This window comes from Hemiscyllium ocellatum, chromosome 35 (assembly GCF_020745735.1).
Source record: "Hemiscyllium ocellatum isolate sHemOce1 chromosome 35, sHemOce1.pat.X.cur, whole genome shotgun sequence".
NCBI classification, from domain to species: domain Eukaryota; kingdom Metazoa; phylum Chordata; class Chondrichthyes; order Orectolobiformes; family Hemiscylliidae; genus Hemiscyllium; species Hemiscyllium ocellatum.
In genome coordinates, this window is record NC_083435.1 from 33,034,400 (window position 1) to 33,060,482 (window position 26,083).

General features: G+C 43.4%; 2 non-coding genes across 2 annotated transcripts; one reads left to right on the forward strand and one right to left on the reverse strand.

Annotated features, from left to right (window-relative positions):
- Positions 1-6,246: 6,246 nt before the first annotated feature.
- Positions 6,247-6,328, reverse strand: trnaa-agc (transfer RNA alanine (anticodon AGC)). Its single transcript has one exon. It is a non-coding gene; the product is annotated as a tRNA-Ala (tRNA).
- Positions 6,329-21,686: 15,358 nt separating this feature from the next.
- trnas-cga (transfer RNA serine (anticodon CGA)) lies at positions 21,687-21,768 on the forward strand. The gene has a single exon. It is a non-coding gene; the product is annotated as a tRNA-Ser (tRNA).
- The last annotated feature ends 4,315 nt before the right edge of the window (positions 21,769-26,083 follow it).

Genomic DNA, 26,083 nt, shown 5'->3' on the forward strand with positions numbered 1-26,083 from the left:
TGTTGGGATTGAGGGGGGTTACTAAAACAGCAAAATGAATGTGGAGAGAAAAGGCGTCCGAAAATTGTCTGTGGGAGGGGAAGGGTCTGCAAGAGGACTGTGAGGGCACAAAGAGGCTGAAAATGAGCATGAAAGAAAGGGGCTGAAAACCATTTGAAACAGCATTGGAAGTTACCAGGGTGAGGAAGGGAGGCTCATGTAGTCGGACATTTTACACCGTCCAAAAAAGAATACGCAATCAACTGGGATGCACTAGAACTTTATTGCGATAATGAATTCTTTGCAAAGTAATATGGAATTTCTTGTTTAAGGTTGAAACAACTGAGTAGAGAGGAGGAAAACCTCACAGCCCTCTTGACCTGACAACCACACTTCCCTAAAGTTGAATTTACCAGTTTTGAAATCTCAATCTCCCCCCACCCTATCACATCCCATATCCAACCCTCGGACTTGGCACTGCCCTCTTGACCTGACTTACCTGTCCATCTTCCGTCTCACCTATCTGCTCCACACTTTCTACCAAAGTATCACAATCAGTTCCTACTTTGCCCAAATTTCACCATGACACCTACATTTTACCAATCCCGACACCCCGCTCCCTGTTTATTTCTCTGACCCGTTTCCCCCTCCCCAGTGCTGAAGGGTCATGCCTCAAACATTGACTGTCTTGCTCTTCAGATGCTGCCTGACCAGCTATGCCTTTTCATGCACGACACTTTATCAACTCTTGTTTATGGTTATGCAAGTCCAGTTGCTACTACTATACTGAGAAAATATATTCTGAATATAATTCACACTGTGTTAATTGGTAAATTTAAATTTGTGTTTGATATTTGAGATGCAGTAAACAAAAGTAGTAATTACTTGTTTAAATGTTACTGTTGTTTTATATGTGTGACCTCATTCGTTTGTGGAAGATATCTTTCGGTTTACAGAATTTTATATGCAGAAGGGTAGAAGATTTATTTTGGAAAATAAAATTGTTGACAGCCTCTTCCCTTGCACCAATCTCAGTACCGTCGTATCCAGAAAATTAATGTTTTCATTGTATGTTGCAACCTTAAAGATAGAATGTTGAATATAATTAAAGAAATTGACGAATTCTAATTCTCTTTCCGGGTGCATCCAAATTTGAGTGCAGTAGTAACTAAAATAACTGAGTCCCGTTACTTCATGGCAACATCACCCATTTAAATTAGTGATTGAAATTGAAAAAGTAGCCATCAGAAAAATATCAAGAGGTGACCTCAAAATAAGAACCAATAAAAAAAATTGCTTTCACAAATCTTAAAGAGTACCACTTAATGTATTACCGGCATATTTTTCTTCAATTCACTTATCTCATACATATTTTACATGTTAGTAACCATATATACACTTATTCCTCTTTGGTTGAAGTCAGTTTAACCCCATCAACTACCGTTCTGTTCAATCATGAAGTGTCATGTTACTTGAAACCCGATTATTCTTTGTGCTTGGAATGAAATATAGAAGCAGAGCAGCCCCAGAGAAGACGCTTGCACTTGTTTCTTTACCCCCTAATTGATAGTAAAAAGTCATTTCTAGTTAGCCACCTTGCTAAGAAAAGAAAGAATAGTTAGATATGTATTACAATGTAGGCAATTTGCAATAATTTGCCAATGTGACAATGAGGAGAAAAGTAAAACTTACGTTGAAAGAATTGGATTCCAGTAAGTGGGTTTTGACTCTCAAATTGTTAGCTGGAAGTAGTGTCAGTGCTGGAGTTACAAAAACTGGCAACTGACTTCAACGATGCATTGCCAGGCTCAGATCTGAAGTATCCAGTTATCTGAAAACTTTCTTCTCACCCAATTGGCTGGGACGGTGGCATAGTGGTTAGCTTTACTACTTCACAATACCAGAGACCTCGGTTCAATTCCTGCTTCAGGTGAGACTCTTTGTGGAGAACGAGACCAAAACTGCATGCAATATTCCAACGGTGACCTCACCAATGTCCTATACATCCCCAACATGTGCTCGCAACTACCGTACTCAATACTCTGCCCAATAAAGAAAAGCATGTCAAATGCCTTCTGCACTATCCTATCTACCTGCAACTCCACTTTCAAGGAGTTATGGAACTGCACTTCAAGGTCTCTTTCTTCAGCAACACTCCCTTGGACCTTACCATTAAGAGTATAAGTCTGGCTAAAATTTGCTTTCTGTGAAATGCAGCACCATGCATTTATTTGAATTAAACTCCATCTGTCATTTCTCAGCCCATTGGCCCATCTGGACAAATCCTGTTGTAATCTGAGGTAACTCATTTTGCTTTCCACTACAACTCCAATTTTGGTGTCATCTGCAAACTTAATAACTGTACCTCTTATGCTCACATGCAAATCATTTACGTAAAATGACAAAAAGTAGAGTACCCAGCATCGATCCTTGTGGTAATCCACTGGTCACAGGCCTCCAATCTGAAAAATAACCCTCCATCACCAACATCTGTCTTCTATCTTTGAGCCAATTCTGTATCCAAATGGCTAGTTCTCCCTGTATTCCATGAGATCTAACCTTGCTAATCAGTCTCCCATGGGGAACCTTGCCAGACGCCCTACTGAAGTCCATATAGATCACATCTACTGTTCTGCCCTCTTTGTTACTTCTTCAAAAAACTCAATTATGTTTGTGAGACATGATTTGCCACGCACAAAGCAATGTTGACTATCCCTAATGAGTCCTTGCCTTTCCAAATACATGTACATCCTGTCCCTCAGGATTCCCTCCAAAAACTTGCCCACCACTGAGGTCAGGCTCACCAATCTATAGTTCTCTGACTTGTCCTTACCGCCCTTCTTAAACAGTGGCACCACGTTTGCCAACCTCCAGTCTTCCGGCACCTCACCTGTGACTATCGATCTTACAAATATCTCAGCAAGAGGCCCAGCAATCACTTCTCTATTCAACAGCAGAACTAATATATTGAGACTAACTAACAGACACACAGTTGAAAGAACAGAGAAAGGTGAGGTCTGAGGAAATAGAATAACGATCACAGGAGCTCTCTGTCAACTCACATTACAAAGATGGATTGCTTGAACAAGACAAATAGAGACACCATACTATCGAGCACAGGACACCTTCACAGCAAATCTCAACTTGAATCTATAATCTGTTAAAAACTAATCAGCACCTGGTAATACTCAAACTCTGGGAAGGAAATCAAGAGTTTGATCGCTTCAGGAATGGGGAAGCAATTGGAAGGGCAGATAAGGTTTGAAAGTGTGTGGGAGGTGCAAAGCATGGGAGCCATGGCACAGGAAGAGGAGCAGTAGTCATGTGGAGAAGCAGGGTAGGAGCAGAGAGCTCAAGGGGAGTGGAGCAGAAAGCAGAAATTTAGGGCAGCCAGTTGCAGTGTCTGGGAAGCAGGAGGACTCGGGATAGGGATATGAGGGACAGGATTTAGGGAGCTGAGAGACAATACTTCAAGTCTCAGTTCCGCTCTGCTGAGGACATGCAGGTTCTGGGCCTCCTTCATCATTATCCCCTTCCCACCTGACACCTGGAGGAATAAGGCATCATTTTCCACATTGGGACCATTCAATTCCATGGTATCAATGTGGATTTCACAAGTTTCCTCATTTCCCCTCCCCTAACGTAACTGCAACTCCGAACTTCCGGCTCAGCATCGTCCTTATGACCTGTCCCATCTGCCAATCTTCCTTCCTACCTAGCCGCTATACCCTCAAATCTGAATATCATATTTTCCTCCCACACCCATCCACGTACTGCATTCTCAACTACTATGCCTCCAGCACCACACCCACCCACCCATTTATCTTTCTATCACTGAGGCTCCCAGCCACACTCCTGATGAAGGGCTTTTGACCGGAACGTCGATTTTCCTGCAACTCGAATGCTGCCTGAACTGCTGTGCTTTTCCAGCACTACTCTAATTTTGACACTAATCTCCAGCATCTGCACTACTCGCTTTAGCCGAGCAGTGAGACAGGTGGGTGGTGTGGAGGAAGTCCAAGGGGCAGGAGCTTTGCGATGTATTGGAGGCTTTAGGGGAAAGGGGCAACAGAGGAACAGGTGCAGGCATGCAGTGGAAAGGGGAATTGGACAGGGACAATGGGAGGGGCTAGAGAAATGGGCGAAGCCGTGAGCAGAGTTGGCAAGGGGACCGGGGCTTAGGAAGGCAGGTAGCAGGCAAGTTTGAGGAAGCAATCAAAAGACATGGTCTGTAGCAGTGAGGTCAGGTGGGGCAAGGAAGTGAGCTGGTTAAGAGACAGAGTGACAGCGCAAGGTGGGCAGCAGGAAGAGGAGGACAGCGGGGAAGGGGGTAGACAGTGGCAGGTACGAAGGTGATTGCAAGAGGAGACAGCAGCAGCGACAGTGATGGGGGTAGGGAGAGAGACACAGGAACACGGGCAGAATCAGTGGTCAACAGGGCACCGAATCAGTGGTCAACAGGGAGCAGAATCAGTGGTCAACAGGGGACAGAATCAGTGGTCAACAGAGAGTAGGGGTAGGGGGGCGGAGATGGGACTGGCAAATAAGGCAAAAGAGAGGGGCAGTGACCTGGGAGGGGAAGGTACAGCTGGACGGGAAGGGGAAGGGGCAGGCGGGTGTAAAAGGGGGATAGGACGGATAGGGGAGCGATAGGACTGAAACGGGACCAAGGGATACTTCCGGTGACGTAAACTCCCCTCGCCATTGTGCTTTCACAATGCCCACGCGTCACGTGGTCACCGTCGGTTGCTGGAGCGAAAAGAGCTGCTCCTCTGACCGCACTCTCAAGGCGCCAGGCCCACGCGCGATCACACACTTGACCCCAATCCAAACCATTGACAACCCTCACTCTGGAGACCTCGCCGCTTCGCTGCAGAAGCGCCTGTCACGCTGCGGACTAACGGAACGCTATCCCACCGACCTCGGACGGCGTTGATCGTCCCCGGGTTCTGTTTGTTGCCAAGGTTTTGAATGGAAGGGCCAGCACCTCCGGAACGCGGCGTAGTGACATCATCGAATAACGACGTATGACGTTGGAGCGTGTGGAGCTGTCAATCAAAGTAACTCGGGCTCATTGTTCATTCATCATTACCGCAGGTTGGTATCTGATGGCAGCACAAGACAGCACACATGCAGGATAAGGTTGTCGCGCTCTCTGTACCTGTCCGATCAAAACATTCTCATTCCTCCAAAGCATCTGTGATTGCAGAATGGTTAAGGCGTTGAAATTGAAATCTAACAGGGTTTCTACTTGCACGTTCGAGCCCAGAAAAGTGGGATCATTAAAAAGCAATTCTGACCAGAATAAGATCAGCCATGATCAGGCTAAAAGGTGGAGCAGCCTCGAACGGCTGAATTACCTTTGACCACTCCTAATTCCGAAGCACACCTCTTACAAGTGAAATTCGAGAATTAATGCTGATGCTTTTGCAGAATATGAGCTAATCCACTCTCTGTTTCAACGATAGAAATAAGTTATCTTTATATAGCTCCATAACACGGATCGATTTCTAACTTCATGCAAGTAATGCAGATTCGAGACATGTTTGTGCTGCTGGTCGCATTCGCTCTCAAAAGGTCACACTCTCAATGCAACCTATCTCCTAACAACGGGCAAATATCCCACTTAATTGTCTCTGTGACTCACGCACATAAACCTCGCGTACAGACACCCGTCTGTGTTCTTGCAGTTAAATCATATTCCCTGAATTGTGTCATTTGCTGATGCTTGGCGGTAGAGTCTCAGCTGTTGGCAACTGGCGGCATTCGCAACTGAGAACGCATTTGTGGGACCTGAATCGCATGCCTGATAGAGATCAATTGTAGAGACCTGGCTCATTCTGAAAAGAGATGTGGCTCTGTGCACTTGGCTATATTCCCAATACAAATCTACATTTCCATATAACTGCACCTGCTGGTACTTGATCTTGGTACCTAAAATCAGCACCTGTCAAAACATAGTTAAATTCTCGGCATAGTGACGACGTCTTGCGTCTGAAAGACCTGAGCCTGAAGTCTGATTTGAAAAGTTACCAGTTTCGGTTACTAATGCTAATTTAAGACAGAACCAGAGTGAATGTGAAAATGCGCTGAAAATGTGTTGCTGGAAAAGCGCAGCAGGTCAGGTAGCATTCAAGGAACAGGAAATTCGACGTTTCGGACATAAGCCCTTCATCAGGAATGTGAAAGTGAATCACAATAAAATAAGTTCTTGGCTCAGGAAGACGTGGAATAAAACACAAATGATTAAAAGCAGTCATCGGTCATCATAGTGAGCAGGATTCGAACCTGCGCAGGGAGATCCCAATGGATTGCTAGTCCATCGCCTTAACCACTCAGCCACGACTACTCATGGGCCGAGCTTGATAGGTTGAGAAATTAAAGTCTTATAGATCGCTTTACATTTTTGACATGTTTCAAGGGAGTTGTGCTGACATGAAACTTCACAAGATATTTTAACTTAAATTTTCATCTGGAAATAACTGTCTTTGCTTTATCCCTGTCTTATAATACCTCGCATGGATTTTTAACGCTATAACAGCAAATTACTAGCGGTGTTTGCTACTCTAGTTTTCATAAAATTAAATAATCACATCGGGAAAACAATGTGATTAAATTGACCTACCCAAGAGGGCCTTTTAGTTAAAATTCCAGAGAATGATTCAGGTCCAGAATCCCGAGGGTGGACAAAGAGACAAAGATATAGAAACTGAATGAGAGAGAATGAGCTCAGTTGAAACAATGTGACATTTGGAGTCTGAAATGTATAGGACAAAATGAGGACTGCAGATGCTGCAGATCAGAGAAGAGAGGGGGTCAGTGGGCTGAGATGAGTATGGTTGACATTACAAAAGAGAAAGTGCTAGAAAAGCTAAAAGGTCTTAAAATTGATAAATCTCCTGGCCCCGATGGGATACATCCTAGAGTTCTGAGAGAGGTGGGTGAGGAAATATCGGAGGCATTGGTTAAGATCTTTCAAAAGTCACTGGAGTCAGGGAAATCCCGGATGATTGGAGGATCACTGTTGAAACCCCCTTGTTCAAAAAAGCATCAAGACAAAAGATGGAAAATTATGTGCCAATTAGCCTAACCTCAGTTGTTGGTAAAATTCTAGAATCCATCATTAAGGATGAGGTTTCAAAATTCTTGGAAGAGCAGAGCCTGATTAGAACAAGTCAACATGGATTTAGTAAGGGGAGGTCGAGTCTGACAAAACTGTTGGAATTCTTTGAAGAGGTGACTGGTAGGTTAGACCAGAGAAACCCAGTGGATGTGATCTATCTAGACTTCCAAAAGGCCATTGATAAGGTGCCACACGGGTGACTGCTGAGCAAGGTGACGGCCCATGGTGTTCGAGGTGAGCTACTGGTATGGATTGTGGATTGGCTGTCTGATAGAAGGCAGAGAGTTAGGATAAAAGGTTCATTTTTTGGATGGCATCCGGTGACAAGCGGTGTCCCACAGGGTTCAATGTTGGGACCGCAGCTGTTCATATTATATATTAATGATCTGGATGAAGGGATTGGGGGCATTCTAGTGAAGTTTGCTGTTGATACGAAGTTGGTAGACAGGCAGGTAGTACTGAGGATGTGGGGAGGTGACTGAAGGATCTAGACAGTTTGGGAGAGTGGTCCAGGAAATGGCTGATGGAAATCAAATTGAGCAAATGCCAGGTCTTGCACTTTGGAAAAAAGAATACAAGCATGGACTACTTTCTAAATGGTGAGAAAATTCGTAAAGCCAAAGTACAAAGGGATCTTGGAGTGCCAGTCGAGGATTCTCTCAAGGTAAACATGCAGGTTGAAATATAAAAGCACCGTTGTGCCAGAGCTTTATAAAGCTCTGGTTAGGCCCCATTTGGAGGACTGTGTCCAGTTTTGGTCCCCACACCTCAGGAAGGACATACTGGCACTGGAACGTGTCCAGCGGAGATTCAAATGGATGATCCCTGGAATGGTAGGTCTAACAAATGAGGAACGGCTGAGGATCTTGGGATTTTATTCATTGGAGTTTAGAAGATTAAGGGGAGACTTAATAGAGACATACAAGATAATACACGGCTTGGAAATGGTGGATGCTAGGAAATTATTTCCATTAGGCGAGGAGACTAGGACCCGGGACACAGCCTCAGAATTCGAGGGGGTCAATTCAGAACAGAAATGCAGAGACATTTCTTCAGCCAGAGAGTGGTGGTCCTGTGGACCTCATTGCCACAGAGTGCAGTGGAGGCGGGGATGCTAAATATCTTCAAGGCAGAGATTGATAAATTTTTGATGTCACAAGGAATTAAGGGCTATGGGGAGAATGCTGGTAAGTGGAGTTGAAATGCCCATCAGCCATGATTGAATGGTGGAGTGGGATAGATGTGCCGAATGGCCTTACTTCCACTCCTATGTCTTATGGTCTTATGGAGAGTGTGGAGCTGGAAAGGTACAGCAGATCAGGCAGCACTGGAATCGAAGTTTAGGGCACAAGCCTTTCATCATGTAGGGATCTACCCGAATCATCAATTCTCCTGCCCCTCGGGTGCTGCCTGACCTGCTTTGCTTTTCCAGGACCGCATTCTCCACTTTGAAATGTATAGGAGAAAGTGAGGACTGCAGATGCTGGAGATCAGAGCTGAAAATGTGTTGCTGGAAAAGCGCAGCAGGTCAAGCAGCATCCAAGGAGAAGGAGAATGGAAGTTTCCGGCATGAGCCCTTCTTCAGGATTGAGGAGAGTGTACCAAGCAGGCTAAGAGAAAAGGCAGGGAGGAGGGACTTGGGGGAGGGGCGTTGGAAACGCGATAGGTGGAAGGAGGTTAAGGTGAGGGTGATAGGCCAGAGTGGGGGTGGGGGCGAAGAGGTCAGAAGAAGATTGCAGATTAAGAAGGTGGTGCTGAGTTCGAGGGTTGGGACTGAGACAAGGTGGGGGAGGGGAAATGAGGAAACTGGAGAAATCTGAGTTCATCCCTTGTGGTTGGAGGGTTCCTAGGTGGAAGATGAGGCACTCTTCCTCCAGCCGTCGTGTTGCTATGACCTGGCGATGGAGGAGTCCAAGGACTTGCATGTCCTTGGTGGAGTGGGAGGTGGAGTTGAAGTGTTGAGCCACGGGGTGGTTGGGTTGGTTCATTGGTCCTGGTGTCCAAGAGGTATTCTATGAAACGTTCCAAAAGTAGGCGGCCTGTCTCAAGAGGAGGCCATATCGGGTGCAGCAGGTGCAGTAAATGATGTGTGTGGAGGTGCAGGTGAATTTGTGGTGGATATGAAGGGATCCCTTTCGGGCCTTGGAGGGAAGTAAGGGGGGAGGTGTGGGCGCAAGTTTTGCATTTCTTGCGGGTGCAGGGGAAGGTGCCCGGAGTGGTGTTTGGGTTGGTAGAGGGTGTGGACCCGACAAGCGAGTCACGGAGGGAGTGTTTTTTTTTGGAATGCTGATAGGGGAGGGGAGGGAAATGTATCCCTGGTGGTGGGGTCTGTTTGGAGTTTGTGGAAATGATGACGGATGATGTGATGTATATGGAGGTTGGTGCGGTATTAGGTGAGGACCAGTGGGGTTCTGACCTCGTGGCGATTGGAGGGGCGGGGCTCAAGGGAAGAGAAGCGGGAAGTGGAAGAGATGCGGTGTAGAGCATCGTCGATCATGTCTGGGGGAAAATTGTGGTCTTTGAAGAAGGAGGCTATCTGGATTGTATGGTATTGGAACTGGTCCTCCTGGGAGCAGATGCAGCGGAGACGAAGGAATTGGGAATGTAGGATGACGTTTTTGCAGGGGCCAGGGTGGGAGGAGGTGTAGTCTAGGTAGCTGTGGGAGTTGGTCGGTTTATAGTTAATGTCCGTGTTGATACCGTGGCCCGCGATAGAATTGGAGAGGTCTCGGAAGGAGAGGGGGAGTCTGAGATGGTCCAGATAAATTTGAGGTCGGGGTGGAAGGTGTTGGTAAAGTGGATGAACTGTTCAACTCCTCATGGGAGCATGAGGCAGCGCCAATACAGTCATCGATGTAGCGGAGGAAAAGGTGGGGGTGGTGCCAGTGTAGCTGCAGAACATGGACTGTTCCACATATCCTACGAAGAGGCCGGAATAGCTGGGGCCCATGTGGGTGCCCATGGCTACTCCTTTGGTTTGGAGGAAGTGGGAGGATTAGAAAGAGAATTTATTCAGAGTGAGGACCAATTCAGTCAGTCGAAGGAGGGTGTCAGTGGAAGGGTACTGGTTGGTACGGCAGGAAAGGAAGAAACGGAGGGATTTGAGTCCTTCATGTTGGGGTATGGAGGAGTACAGGGACTGGTTGTCCATGGTGAAGATAAGGTGTTGGGGACTGGGGAAGTGAAAATCATGGAGGAGGTGGAGGGCTTGGATGGTGTCCCGAATGTAGGTGGGGAGTTCTTGTTCAAAGAGGGACAGGACCGTGTCGAGGTATGCAGAAATGAGTTCTGTGGGGCAGGAGCAGGCTGAGGCAATGGGTCAGCTAGGGCAGTTAGGTTTGTGTATTTTTGGCAGGAGATAGGAACTGGCGGTGCGGGGTTGTGGGACTATGAAGTTGGAGGCGGTGGATGGGAGATCCCCTGAGGTGATGAGATTATGGATGGTCTGGTAGATGATGGTTTGGTGGTGGGAGGTGTGGTCATGGTCAAGGGAGCAGTAGGAGGAGGTGTCCGTGAGCTGACGTTTAGCCTCAGCAGTATAAAGGTTGGTGCGCCAAACTACTAACGTGCCTCCTTTGTCTGCTGGTTTGATAGTAAGGTTGGGATTGGAACTGAGGGAATGGAGGGTTTCACGATTCCAGATCTTTGGCCGTTCAGGAAGATATGAATTGCTTCCATTGTCACGAACTTGGGATGTCCCAGAGCGCCTTCAGGCATACTGTCAATAATTTGTGGATAATATGTCGATTCTGCAGGTTCCAAAGTATCATCTTCGGAACAACAGATAATTATGGAATTACTACACATGTTATTATTTATGAGCTGCAAATATAGCAGATATGAAAATTAGTTGAATTTTAAACTGATTGCTCAGTTGAAAATTATATCCACCAGGAAACAATGGCATATAAGAATAGGAAATGTTTAGAGAAACAAATATTCGCCTATTACATAAGAACGTTTAGGACATTTAAATGGGAAAAACGTCAGAAAATCTAAATTATCACCCTGTGTCTATCTCCACGCAGAAAGATTAAGGGGTGGTCGGTTAGATTGCTCCAAAGGCTACTGATGTCAGGCTGCGTTCAGCCTCCAAGAGAAAACAAATCAATGGCCGTCCTTCAGCTTTCCACAAGTTTGATCTACAGCTGCTGAAAATACACAGCAGCACTGACAACATCATGAATCCAAAAGAGAGTTTCACTTTTCAACTGGTGTCCTACCATTAGAATTATTTAAAAAATCTGCCAGATCTGCTCAGCATTTCCATAATTTTCCATGTTTTGTCTCTCCCATCTTCAAAGGAGTAATGTGAGTCTACATCTGAAGCAGCCATGCATACAATCAATAGTTTGAGCTGTTATACAAAAGAGAAGAACTGTAAGAAATTCTCCAACAGTTCACAAATAATTGAAAACGTGCCGATAAGTTGAAGGTTTAAAAAGTCAACATACACCTAGCCCCTAAAGTGGTAGCATTGATTGTTAATTACCCCTGAGTGCAAGGTGTTCAAAAAAGTTCGGGAAGGAAGGAAAGGAGGACAATTGGTCAAATTGGTATCATGACTCACAAACTTGATTGATGAGGGCAACACAGTGGATGTGATCTGTATGGACTTCAGTAAGGTATTTGACAAGGTTCCCCATGGGAGACTGGTTAGTAAGGTTAGATTTCATGGAATGTATAGAACATAGTGAAGAACAGGCTTATCAAAGGATTGTTTAAATTTCTAAAATGTAGCTGAGTTGGCTACATTAGCAAGTAGGCACATGGACAACAACTTGAGGCAGGTCATCCCCTCACTTCAGGACCCAAAGATACGATCGAAGACATCACGGACCCTGGCACCTGGGAGGCAACACACCCAACATGAGACTCGTTCGCTCCCAAAAAACCTTCTATCTGAGCCTCTAAATATTGAGTTCCTAATGACGAACACTCTCCTCCTTTCCCTCCTTCCCTTCTGTGCAACAGGGACAGGATCTGTGCCAGACACCTGGGCCCCACTGCATACCAATGGTAAGATGTCCCCTTCAACAATAACCAAAACTGCTTACATGTTCTTTCATAGGGAACGGCCGCAGGGGATCCCTCCACTGATTGTCTTTTTTTACCTCTCCGAACAGTCACCCAGCTTTCTTCGTGCAGATGAAGGGCTTTTGCCTGAAACGTTGATTTTCCTGCTCCTCGGATGTTGCCTGAACTGCTGTGCTTTTCCAGCCATTTGGGTACAGAACTGGCTCAAAGGTAGAAGATAGAGGGTGGTGGCAGAGGTTCGTTTTTCAGAATGGAGACCTGTGACCAATGGAGTGCAACAAAGACCGGTCATGGATTCACTACTTTTTATCATTTATATAAATGATTTGGATGTGAGCAAAATGAGTATAGTTGGTAAGTTTGCAGATGACATCAAAATTGGGGGTATAGTGGAGGGGTGAAGATTTAAATGGAACATAAGGGGCATCTTTTTCATACCTATCTTGAATGAGCTGCCAGAGAAAGTGGTGGAGACTGGTACAACTGCAAGACTTAATGGCATCTGGATGGGTATATGAGTAACATGGATTTAGAGGGATGTAGGGCACATGTTGGCAAAGGAGAACAGATTAATTTCGGATATCTGCTCAACATGGTCAAGTTGGACCGAAGGTTCGTTTTCCGTGCTGTATTGCTCTATGACTTGATGACTCGAGAACAACCACAAATAGAATGCAATCGAATTCCGCCAAATCGGTTTCCAGCTCAAAATCGGTATCTAAGTCCTATAAAGTCATTTCCACAAGTTCAGCTGTGTCAGAATCCAGGTTGCGATGAGTGCCTGTCAACCTGAAAAGGTGACTTTCGCCTGGGTCTCTGCAAAGGATTTGGTAAAATTCATTGCGTCCTGACAATTTGTTCTTCCAACAACTTACATGTTTCATTGATTCGGTTATTTTACTATGAAAATGATACGCGCTCCCGGAGCTGTGATGGCCGAGAGGTGAAGGCGTTGGATTCGTAAATCCCATGGGGGTTTCCTGCGCAGGTTCGAGTCCCGCTCACAGCGTTGGTTTCTTTGGAAGTTGCTGCTTCATTGGCATGGTTGCTGTATAAAGTGTAACCTGAGCTTCACGTTTAATTCAAAGTCAACTTTCGGCTGTAATGAATCAGAATTAGTTTGAAAATTGAACAAAGGAGACAGAAAATGTTCCGTGCTGACAGAGCTGTGATGGCCGAGAGGTTAAGGCGTTGGCTTCCACATTAGCATTGTCACAGAGCCCTACAGATGTAGGGCAAGGAGATAGACCCCTTGGTCCAATTCGTACATGCAGACCTGATATCCTAAACTAATTTATTCCCATTTGCCAGCACTCGGCATCTATCCCGCTAAACAATTCTTATTCATGAAATCATCCAGGTTGCTTTTAAATTATTTAATTGTACCAGACTCCACCACTTCCTCTGGCAGCTCCTTCCATGCACATGCCACCCTCTGAGTGAAAAAGGTGTCCCTTAGATTCCTTGAACAGCTTTCAACTCTAATCCTAGACATATGTTTAGTTCTGGATTCCACCAACCGAGGGAAAAAATCTATTCTATCTAACTTATTCATGTTCGTCCTGATTTCATAAACTTCTATAACGTCACCCCTCATCCAGCCCTAGCATATTCAGCCACTCCCTACCGCTCAAATCCTCCAACCCAGGGAACGTCCCTGTCAACCTTTGGTGAACCTGTTCAAGTTTCGCGACATGCTTCTGACTGGAAGGAAACCAGAATTGTATGCAAAATTCCGAAAGTGACCTAACTAGCGTCCTGTATAGTCGCATCATTATCTCCCAACTACAATACTAATGCTTTGACCAATGAAGGGAAGAATATTAAGCACGTTCTTCACTATCCTATTTACGTGCGATTCTGCTTTGAAGAAATTATGAAGCTGCACTCCACGGTATCTTTGTTCAGCAACACTTCAGAAAACCTTGCCATTAAGTGTAGATCTGAAAAAAAATCACAGTGGACAATCGGTGTTCCCTGAACGAGTGCCCAGTTTTGCGCTAGATCACTCTGATATGGAGGAGACCACACCAGGAGCAACAGATGCAGTATATCAGGTTTGAGGAAATCCAGGAAAATCTCTAGTAGATTGGAATAAGTCTTTGGGGCCTTGGAGGGTGATAAGAGAAAGTAGAGTAAACGAGAGAGTTCGGAGAGGAGCTTATTTGTCATTTCTACCATATACATCTGACACAATAAAAAGAAGGCAATGTTGATCATGACCAAATTGCCATTTGAACACAGTCTACACCACAGTACTGTCATACACAATACGGCCTAAAGTGAATAAAAAGTGCATGCAAGACAGCGCAGTTATTCCTGACAACTCAAGACAATAGATACAATGGTGGACAAATTACAATGTAGCATTGAATGATCGTTAATAAAATATTATTTTAGCCGCCATTCAAAACAACATACAAAAATTTCAAATGGAAGAGAGTGAGATCATACAGTGTCAAGAAATCTGATGGCTTAGGTGAAGAAACTTTTGCAGAGTCTGACTGTGAGTGATTGAATGCTTTGGTTACTTTTGCCAGATGGCAGGACTGTGAAGAATTTGAATCAAAGATCTGTGGGGTCGTCCACCATGCTGTTGGCCTTGCAAATGCAGCGTGAGGTGAAGATGTCTGTAGAGGAGAAATGAAGATTTCAATAAAGGCAAATTACTGCGGATGCTGGAATCTGAAACCAAAAGTGAAAATGCTGGAAAATCTCTGCAGGTCTGGCAGCATCTGTAAGGAAAGAAAAGAACTGAAGTTTCGCGTCTAACTGGCCCTTTTTCAAAGCTAAAAGAAGGGATAAATAGGGAAGCATTTATACTAGGCTGAGAGAAAGTGAGTCATGGCTTCAGAAACAAAGGTAGCAATAAATTGGAACTGAGGAAGGAAATATGGCTGTGGAAGCGAGTAGATAGTAAATTTAGCAAATGTATTGCTACATTAGCTTCTGGAGCCATGACTCACCTTCTCTCAGCCCGGCATAAATACCTCCCTATTTCTGTGATCGTCTCAGGTGTCCTCACGACCCGTTGTCAGGTCTTATGATTCAAGACAGTGCAATTCCGATGCAGCTGCTCAGCTTATTCTCAATTAACTCTGTTTCGAATGTGGTGAGGATAGGAGCTTTCCTCAACTATCGCAGACAGCAGAGACGTGCTGGGCTTTCTTGGCTATGAAGACCGTGTTGAATGACCAGGTGAGATTATCTGCTAGATGATTGCAACGAAATTTGATGCTCTTTACAATCTCCACGGAGGAGCCATCGTCATCCAGCAGAGAGTGATCGCTCTGTGCCCTCCTGAAGTCAACAATCATCTCTTTCGTTTTGTCCACGTTCATACACAGGTTGTTGGCTCTGCACTAGTCTGTTACCACAGCATCTTCTCTCTGTATGCTTGCTCTTCATTCCTGTGATTAAGACCCACTACGGCCGTGTTAACCGTGAAGTTAATAATAGAATTTCCGTTGGACATCAATGCTCAATCGTATGAAAGCAGGGTGAAAAGCAGTCGACTGAGCACACAGCCCCGGGGTTTCCCCGTGCTCAGTGTGATGATTTTGAAGATGCTGTTCCCAATCCGGGCTGTCTCAGGTGTCCCAGTTATTAGGTCCAGGGTCCAGTTACAGAGGAACTTATTCAAGCACAGTGCACCCAGCTTTCCAAACAGGTGCTGACGAATGATACTGCTGAATGACGAACTGAAGTTAATGAACAGTAATCTGATGAAGTTGTCCTTCTTCAACAGGTGGGTGAGGGCCAGATGCAGGGTGGTGGAGATAGCATCATCTGTTGAGCGGTTGGAACGATGCACACACTGCATACTATCCAGAGATGGTGGGTTGGGGCGGTGGGCAGCAGGATCCTAATATACCTCATCACGGGCCTCTCGAAACAATTCATGATGTTTTGTGTTAATGCAACTGGACAGTAGTCACTGAGGCAAGGCACTGAAGACTTCTTCGACACAGGGACGATGGTAGTTGCCTTGAAGCACGTTGGAACTATGACACAACTCAGAGAAATGTTAAAGATGTCCAAGAGAACATCCACCAGCACGTCAGAGCATCCTCTGAGCATTCTGCATCCGATGTTATGTGGACCAGAAGTCTTATGTGGGTTGACTCTGCATAGAGTTTTCCTCACGTCAGTCGTGATAAGACTCAAAACCTAGTCATTGGGAGGCGAGATGGTCCTCCTAGCTTCCACATCATTTCATTCCTCAAACCATGCAAATAAGTTATTCAAATCATCAGGGAGGGTGGATATCACCAGCACAAGCAGGTGATGCTATGCTGTAGCTATTAGTGGTCTTCCTCCTCTTCTACATGCTCTGCATATTGCCGCTGTCCTGAAAAAGCTTGTATATTCTCTGTGCGTATGCAAGCTTGAACTCTTTCATGGCCCATGATTACCATCTATAGTTGCCTAAAGGGGTGTCTTGATGAATATGTGCACGAAAATTATAGCCTCAATTAGCACTTTTTAAAATAGAATAATTACAGTGCGGAACAGGTCCTTCGACTCCACAACTCCACACCATCGCTGCAAAGAGTAACCCAATCAGACACATTCCACTACACCATTATCCTGTATTTACACGTGACAAATGCACATAACCAACACATCCTTGAAAACTGTGGCGATTGTCACATGGCCAGTTCCTCTAATCTGCACATCTTGAGATTGTGGGAGATTCTTACACCATCATGGACTAGAAGTTCAGGCGCAGGAAAAAGAATAGAATGAAATGCTTCAATGAACCATTTCGCACTCACTACGTCTGAGTTATGACAAAAGGCGTGCTTGAAATTTGTTCTTGTGACGGTGACTAAAAATGAACGACTTACTTTTCTTGATGCGCACTCCCAATTTCTTCAGAATATAACCTTTTTGCAAGCTGTACTTAGGATTGAAGAATACAAAAAAAAACACATTCTTTCATTTTCTGGTTCACTGCATGGGCATCTGACCACAAATTCCCTTATTATTTCGTGCAATATTTTCAAGTAAAGCTTATTTTAAATGCTGACAATGTCAATTCTTCTGTCACGCTGGTTAGTGGAGGTACCTATTATTATTTCATTATTTGATTCACCAGAGTCATTTAGGGTGGCGGATCAGCTACAATATAACGCCAGATCCACGCGCATCTCATTCAAACTCAATGTCCTCTGAGCAACGAGGGATGTATTATAAACGCTGACCTTGACAGTCACGTAATCATCCCATGAGTGATTTTTTTTTAAATCAACAGTGAGACGTTAGCGAATGGAATACACGAGATGGAAATGTCCTGGTAACAAAAACGACTGAGGCATTCAAGAGAGAATTGGGTAATGATATTGATAAAAATATTGTGCACAGCTACGGCGAAAAATCAGTAGATATTCATGAAGTAATAATTCTCATTTAACAATCGCTACCAGGCACGTTTCAGAGGAGGTTCACTAGAATGTTCCCGGGAATGAAAAGCTTCTCACATGAGGAATATTTGATGACTCTGCATCTTTACCGGATGGAGTTTAGAAGAATGAGGGGGTATCTCATTTAATGATAAAGAATACTGAATGGCCAAGGCAGAGTAGATGTTGGAAAGGTGTTTGCATTTTTCGGAGAGACTGGTACCCGATTACGTAGCTTTAGGGTAAAGTGAAGACATTTTTGAACGGAGTGAAGGAGAAACCTTTTCAGACAGAGAATGGTGAATCAAGGGAATTCATTGCCACAGAAGGCTATAGAAGCCATGTCATTTAGTATATTTACGGCTGAGGCAGGTTAATGAAAAATAATGTGAATCAGGATTACGGGGAGAAGGCAGGTGACTTGGATTGAGAAAATGATCAGCCATGATCGAAAGGAGGAGCAGACCCAATGCCTTTAATTTCGTAATTTCTGATTCTCTTCCTTATGGTCTAAGACATATCGAATGTCATCCTTTTCCGCCATAACAATGTTGTGTTTCTATGAACTGTGTCTTCAGTCCAATCGCTCCTTTATCTCCGTCTGACTACATGCGCTCCGAAGTATAGTTAACTTACAGAAGGTCAGAGATAGCTTTGTTTGGCAACATTCTGTGATGATTCTTGTGATGCAATCAATGTTCCCAGAACTCTGGACCCTTATCCGCAGGGCAGTTTTAAGCATATGAGACATGGAATTTATATTTACTGACAAAATGGAACAAAAAAGTTGAATTAATTTTATCGATAAAAATGTGTTTTGGGGACCAACGGAAGAGCCCTGTATGAGAGCGGATGTTATGCAAAACTGAGAACTGCAGATGCTGGAGTCCTGATGAAGGGCTTTTGACTGAAACATTGAATGTCCTGCTCCTCGGATGCTGCCTGACCTGCTCTGCTTTTCTGCACCACTCTGATCGAGAGAGAATGCTGTCAACGGAGCAGGTTCACTCTGAATGAAGTATCTTTGGAGTGTCGGCAGGTAAGTAGGGAAAAGACAGAAGAGCACGAGTGGGCGAGTTATTCTGGAAATCCTGATCCACTATTAAAGTTGACCACGGGGGTTCGAACACGCCTAAGCCTTCTACAGGCATAACCATATAAATTTTCAGGCCGTTGTTAATTAGAAAACGAACAAACACAACTTTAAAGGCACTCAAAGACCGAGTATTCAATGCTCATCGTAATGGAGAATTGCAAGACTTCTTAAAGCTTAGACTAAAGTCAAGTAATCCTCATTGTGTTCTTAAATCACAATGCGTTATTTTAAAATTATGTCTGCCTGCTTCTATATTCCTTCATGAGGGAACACAATTTAAATGCGCAATCCTGTTTATCTCTTCAATCATTTTGCAAATTTCGATGAGATGACCTGTCATGTTCTGAAACTATGAGAAAAATTAAGGCCAGATTTGCCCAATTGCAATTCACTGGACAAATGCCCATCTATGCTGTCAAGTCTAATGATCATTCGTGGTGTTCCCTGTACTGTAAATTCCCATACTGTACTCCAAGTGCGGTTTAACCGCCCTACCATACATTGGAAATTAGACTTCTTTCTCGTGGCCTAAAATCCTTCAGCTGGAAAGGTTGGAATTTTCCAGCTTTCACAACAGATTTCTGTAACTGCTGCTAGACTTCAATGACTTATTAAAAACGACGCCAATGTGCACTTCTACAAGTCTGTACATCAGACTTTCTATATGAATTACTTTTCAGGATGTTATCTGTGAAGAAATAATCTACGCACATTTCCCACCTGACAAGTATGATAAAGTCAATTAGTTACTATTTATTAAATCATGAGGGAAATGGATAGAGTGACCGGACAATGTGACGGAAACAAAAGCTAGAGAACATAGGTTTAAAATAAAGATTTCAAAGGGAACTAAGAGGTAACTTTTTAACATGTGTCTAGAATGAGCTGCCAGAGAAAACGATGGAGACTCGCACAACTGCAACTTTTAATGATATCTGGATGGTTGTACGAGTAAAAAGGGTTTAGAGGGATGTCAGCCAAGTGTTGACAAAATTGGACCAGATTAATTTAGGATATGTGTTCAGCATGGTCAAGTTGGACCGAAGGTTGGTTTTCCATGCTGTATTGCCGTATGACATGATGACTCCAGAACAACTGCAAAAAGAACGCTAAAGACACCCTTCAAATTGGTTTCCAGTTTCAAATCTTCGGTCAATCTTCCTCTCTTATATTCACAAGTTCTTTACCTGATATCAGAATTTAAGAGTTTCATTTTTGCAACCATTCCTGTACATCAGTTCTGTATTATTTCTAATTCCTTTATCTCTTCTCTAATGTGGTCCAGTGTTTTGGTACTTAGCGTGAATGTTTCTGATATCATAATGCGCTGAATATTAAAATTCAGCAGAATATCCACTTCGGGACCAAGTGCTTGACAATTGAGTCAAAGTCGATTCGACGTGCAGACGCAATGAGGCAAAGGACTTCTTTTCGTGTGGTGTCAATTCCGTGAATCTATAACTCAATGAAGAGCTATTCCAGTAGGTTCAGCTATGTCAGAATCTAGGTGTCAGACCCACAATTTTCGATTATTCTACATTTATACAGTCACAGAGTCATATTGATGTTGTGCAAGGAAACATACCCCTCAGTTCAATTCGTGCATGCAGACCAGATATCCTAACCTAAACTATTTCCATTTATCAACACTCAACTTATGTCTCGCTAAACACTTCTTATTCATAGAATCATCCAGGTGGCTTTTAAATGCTTTAATGTTACCAGCCTCCACCTTATCTCGTCAACTCTTTCCATGCACACATCATTCTCAGGTTCCTTGGATAACTTTCAACTCTAACACCAAACATAGGCACTTTAGTTCTGGACTCCACCAAACAAAGGAAAAGGCTTAATCTATTTGACAGGGTAAAGATTTAAAACGGACCTCAGGGACAACTTTTTCATGCCTGTCTGATGTGGTGGAGAAAATGGTGGAGTCTGGTATAACTGCAAGATTTAATGATATCTGTGTGGGAAGATCAATAACAAGGATGTAGAGGTACATGGGCCAAATGTTGGCAAATGGGACCAGATTAATATAGGATATCTGTCCAGCATGGTCAAGTTGAACAGAAGGGTCGTTTTCCGTCCTGTATTGCTGTATTGCTGACTGACTTGATGACGCTAGAACAATCACAAAAGGAATGCAAGCGAAAAGGTTTCTAGTTCCAAATCTTCAGTCAATCTTCAACGCAAAATTTCGTTAGCTGATGTCAGAATTTCATTCCTGGAACCAATTCGGTAAATTAGTTTTGCATTTTTTCCAATTTTTATATCTTTTCTCTAATGTGCTCCAGTGATTAGTTACTTAGCATGGACATTTCTGATATTATATTTTGCTGAATATTAAGACGAATATGATTATTAAAGGATTAGACACTCTGGAGGCAAGAAGCATGTTTCCGCTGATGGGTGAGTCGTGAACCAGAGGACACAGTTTTAAAATAAAGGTTAGGCCACTTATAACAGAGTTGAGGAGAAACTTCTTCATCCAGAGAGTGGTGGGTGTATGGAATGCTCTGCCCCAGAAGACTGTGGAGGCCAAGTCTCTGGATACTTTCAAGAAAGAGTTGAATAGAGATCTCAAGGATAGTGGAATCAAGGGTTATGGGAATGAGGCAGGAACAGAAAACTGATTGAGGATGATCAGCAATGATGATAATGAATGGTGGTGCGGGCGAGAAGGGCAGAATGGCCTACTCCTACACCTATTGTCTATTGTCTATTAAAACTCAGCGGCATATCCACTTCAGGACCATGTGCTGGACAATTTAGTCAATATCAATCGGAAGTGCGGACACAATGAGGCAAATGACTTGTTTTCGTGTGGTGTAAATTTCGTGACTCTATAATTCAACGAAGAGTCATTCCCGCAAGTGCAGCTGTGTCAGAATCCAGGTTGTGATGAAAGCCTGTTAACGTTGACGTTCGTTGGGTCTCTGCAAAGAATTTGGTGAAATCATTGCGTCTTGCAGAACTATTCTTGCATCAACTTATGTTTCATGGATTCGATTGTTTTAGTATGAAAATTGGCAGTAGGTGTGCAGCTGTGATGGCCGAGAGGTTAAGGCGTTGGTTTCGAAATCCAATGGGGGTTCCCTGCGCAGGTTCGAATCCTGCTCACAGCGATGTAACCTCCTTCTCATCCTTTGAATTTTGGATATGTTAGAGCCTGAGCTTTGTGCTTAATTAAATGTTTGATTGGAACGAATAAGAAGTAATTTGAAAACTGACCAAGTCATCGAAAAAAATCAATTATATGTCGCGACACAATAAAAAGCCCACCAAATTGCAACATGAGTGAGTTTGAACGCAAATAAAGAACTATCATGGAATTTGAATATTCGGGTGGGAATGAAGCAAAATAAGAAGCAATGCAAAACATGTAACTGCAAACGACGAATGCTTCATTTTCTACGAGCTGTTGAAAGACAAGCTGAGATAATATTTCCGACCCACAATTTGTGATTATTCCACATTAATAGAGTCACAGAGTCATACAGATGTAGAGCAAGTAAACAGTCCCCTCGGTCCAATTTGCACATGCAGACCAGATATCCTAACCTAATTTATTCCCATTTGTCAGAACTCGCCCAATATCCCGCTGAACATTTCTTATTCATAGCATCATGCAGGTTGCTTTTAAATGATCTTATTGTACCAGCCTACACCACTTCCTCTGGCAGCCGCTTACATACACGTACCACCCTCCTCATGAAAATGTCCCTTAGGATCTTTGTACAGCTTTTAACTTTAACTCTAAACATATGCCCTTTAGTTTTGGATTCCACCACCCAAGGGAAAAGACCTATTCTGTTTACCCTACTCATGTCCATCATGATTTTATAAACCTGAATAAAGACACACCTCAGTCTTCGATACTCTGGGGAAAACAGTCCCAGCCTCTTTTCAGACTCTCCCTTTTGCTCAAATCCTCCATACCTAGGAACATTCCTGGCAATCGTTTGTGAAGCAGTGCAAGTTTCACAACATTCTTCTGATAAGAAGGAGATAAGAACTGCACACAATATGGCAACAAAGACCTAACCAGTGTCATGTATAATAACATCATAATCTCTCAATTCAAATACTCAATGCTATGAACAATGAAGGTAAGAATACTAAACATATTCTTCACAAACCTATCAAACATGCATTTCAACTTTCAAGGAATTACGAATCTGCACTACAAGGTCTCTTTGTTCAGCAACACTTCCCAAAACCTTGCCATTAAGTGCGGATCTGGAAAAAGCACAGCAAATTTCTAGTGGATTCCAATAATAATTTGGGGCCTTTGCGAGTGATACGAGAGAGTAGAGTAAAGTAGAGAGAGAGAGTTGAGGATGTTTATTTGTCAGTTCTACCATATGCATGTGCTGCAATAGAAAGGTGGCAATATTGCTCGAGGAACAAATTGCTATTTGACACACAGTCATACACAGGGCAGCTTAAAGTGCATAAAATGTGCAAAACATGCAAGTTAGCACAATAATTCCTGACAAGACAAGACAATAGAGACAATGGTGGAAAAATTGCAACGTAACAATGATTGATCATTAATAAAATATTGTTTTAGCAGTCATTTAAAACGTCGTCCAACAACTGCAAATGGAAGAGAGTGTGATTATTCAGTGTCAAGAAATCTGATAGCTTATGGGTAAAATCTTTGTAGAGACTGGCTGTGAGGGACTGAATGCTCTGGTAACGGTTGACAGATGGCAGGACTGTGAAGAATTTGAATCAAAGATCTGTGGGCTCGTCCACAATGCTACTAGCCTTGCAGACGCTGCTTGTGGGGAAGATGTCTGTAATGGTGAGGTGAAGATTCCAATGATCGTCTCAGCTGTCCTCACTACCGGTTGTCAGGTCTTATGATTGAAGACGATGGAATTCCGAACCAGAAAATGATGCAGCTGCTCAGCGTATTCTCAATTAACCCTCCGTCGATTGTGTTGAGGTTAGCGGGCGTCAGATGAGCTTCCCTTAAACTACGCAGACATCAGAGCCGCTGTTGGGCTTTCTTGGCTATGAAGGCAATATTGAATGATCAGGTGAGATTATCTGCCAGAGGGATGCAAAGAAATTTGGTGTTCTTCACAATCTCCACGGGGGAGCCATTGACACCCAGCAGAGTCTGATTGTTTTGTGCTCTCCTGAAGTCAACAACCATCTCTTCCCTTTGGTCCAGATTCATAGACAGGCTGTTGGCTCTGCAATACTCTGTTAGCCAGAACATCTTCTCTCTGTATGCTTTCTCCTCATTCCTGTAATTGAGAAAAACAACCGTCATGTCAACAGTGAACTTAATAATATAATTTCAGTTGGACATCAATGCCCAATCGTGTGAAAGCAGGGTGAACAACAGTCAACAGAGCACACAGTCCCGGGGTTTCCCCGTGCTCAGTGTGATGATTTTGAAGATGATGTTCCTAATCCGTGTTGTCTGAAGTCTCCCAGTCATTAGGTCCAGGGTTCAGTTACAGTGGAACGTATTCAAGCCAAGCACACTCTGCTTTCCAAACATGTGCTGATGAATGATACTGTTGAATGCAGAACTCAACAGTATGAATGAAGTCAATGAAGAGTAATCTGATGTTGGTATCCTTCTTTGCCAGGTGGGTGAGGGTCTGGTGCAGGGTGGTGGAGATGGCATTTTCTGTTGAGCATTTGGAACATTGTGCAAACTGCAGAGTGTCCACTGAAGGTGAGTTGGGGCGGTGGGCAGCCTTTCAAAACAATTCATGATGTTTAGTGTTAATGCAACGGGGCAGTTGTCATTGAGGCAAGACACTGAAGACTTTGTCGGCACATGGACGATGGTGGTGGCCTTGAAGAACTTTGGAATTATGGCACAACTCAGGGAAATGTTAAAATGTCCAAGAGAACATCTACCCGCACGTCAGAGCATCCTCTGAGCATTCTGCGTGGGATGTTATGTTGACCAGAAGTTTTATGTGGATTGATTCTGCATAGAGTTTTCCTCACGTCAGGTGTAATAAGACTCAACACCTGATCATTGTGAGAGGAGATGGTCTTCCTCATTTCCACATCATTTCATGCCTCAAACCATGCATAGAGATTGTTCAATTCATCCGGGAGACGGGTATCACCAGGACAAGGAGGCAATGTTATGCTGTGTTTGGTGATGGTCTTAATACTCTTCTACAAGCTCTGCATATCGCCGCCGTCCTGATAAAGGCTGCATATTCTCTGTGCGCTTGCATGCTTTACCTCTTTGATGGCCCATGACTACCATCTCTAGCTGCCTGACAGAATGATGAATTAATGTCGTGTAGATCGCATTTACTTATTGTTCATGTTTCATGGTAACTGTTCTAAAATCAAATTTCACAAGATATTTGAACATGAATATTCATCTTAAAGTAACTACTCTCGCTTAATTCCGGTATTGAACTCTCTGGCAGGGATGTTTAATGCAAAAACAGTAAATTACTGGCAGTATTTACTTCCCTACATTTCATACAGTTGCACAGTCAAATCGTAAAAAACAAAGCTGTGATTGAAATGATCTCCCCGACAGAGACTTTTTTTAAAAATTGCAGACAGCGATTCAGGGTGGACAAAGAGACGAAGACAAAGAACAAGAATGAGATAAATGAGCTCGGTGAATCACTGTGACATATCGACCTTGAAATGTGTTGACACATTTCACGATTCCTTCCCTTTAACATTTCAGGATATGAGGAATTGTTTCCATTTTCACGAATTTGCGAGGCCCCAGAGTGCCTTAATACATGTGGTCATTAATTAGGGGGAATTACGCCAATTCTGCAGCTGCCAAAGTAGCATCTTAGGAATAATATATAATTATGCAGTTTTTAAAAAATAAATGTTTTAATACAGATGCCATAACTTATAAGATGCAAATATATTAGATTTAAAATTTATGCGAATTTTGAACTGATTGCTCAGTTAAAAAAAATATATAGTACAGGAACCAATACTAACGTATATGGAAAGGGAATTATTTGAAAAGCAAATATTCGCCTATTGCAGACAGAGACAGGAGAACATCTAGAAGTTGGAAATGTAGAAATGTCAAAAAAAACCCTGAATTATCACTGTGTGCCTTTCTTCACAGAGAAGGAGCAAGGAGTGATCGGTTAGGTTGCTCTGAACGCTGTTGATGCATGCTAGAAAAAAAACTGTTAAAATCTAAAGGATTTGAAGTCTGCTTCAAGTGTTTGACAAGATTTTTATATACATATAATATTTATGCCTGTGCATGTTTTGGATACCATTTTGTCATGTGCTAAATCTGCAGGTTCTTTGATTGCTAAATGACTCAAGACAAAAGCATCCAACTGGTCAAAAATGTTTCCGAGTGTCTTGAAGTCACGAGAATTAGGAAGTGTCTTTACCTTCTTTTTGATATATGAAAGGAATGGAATTCTGAAACATCCCGAAATTCACAGCGTTTAC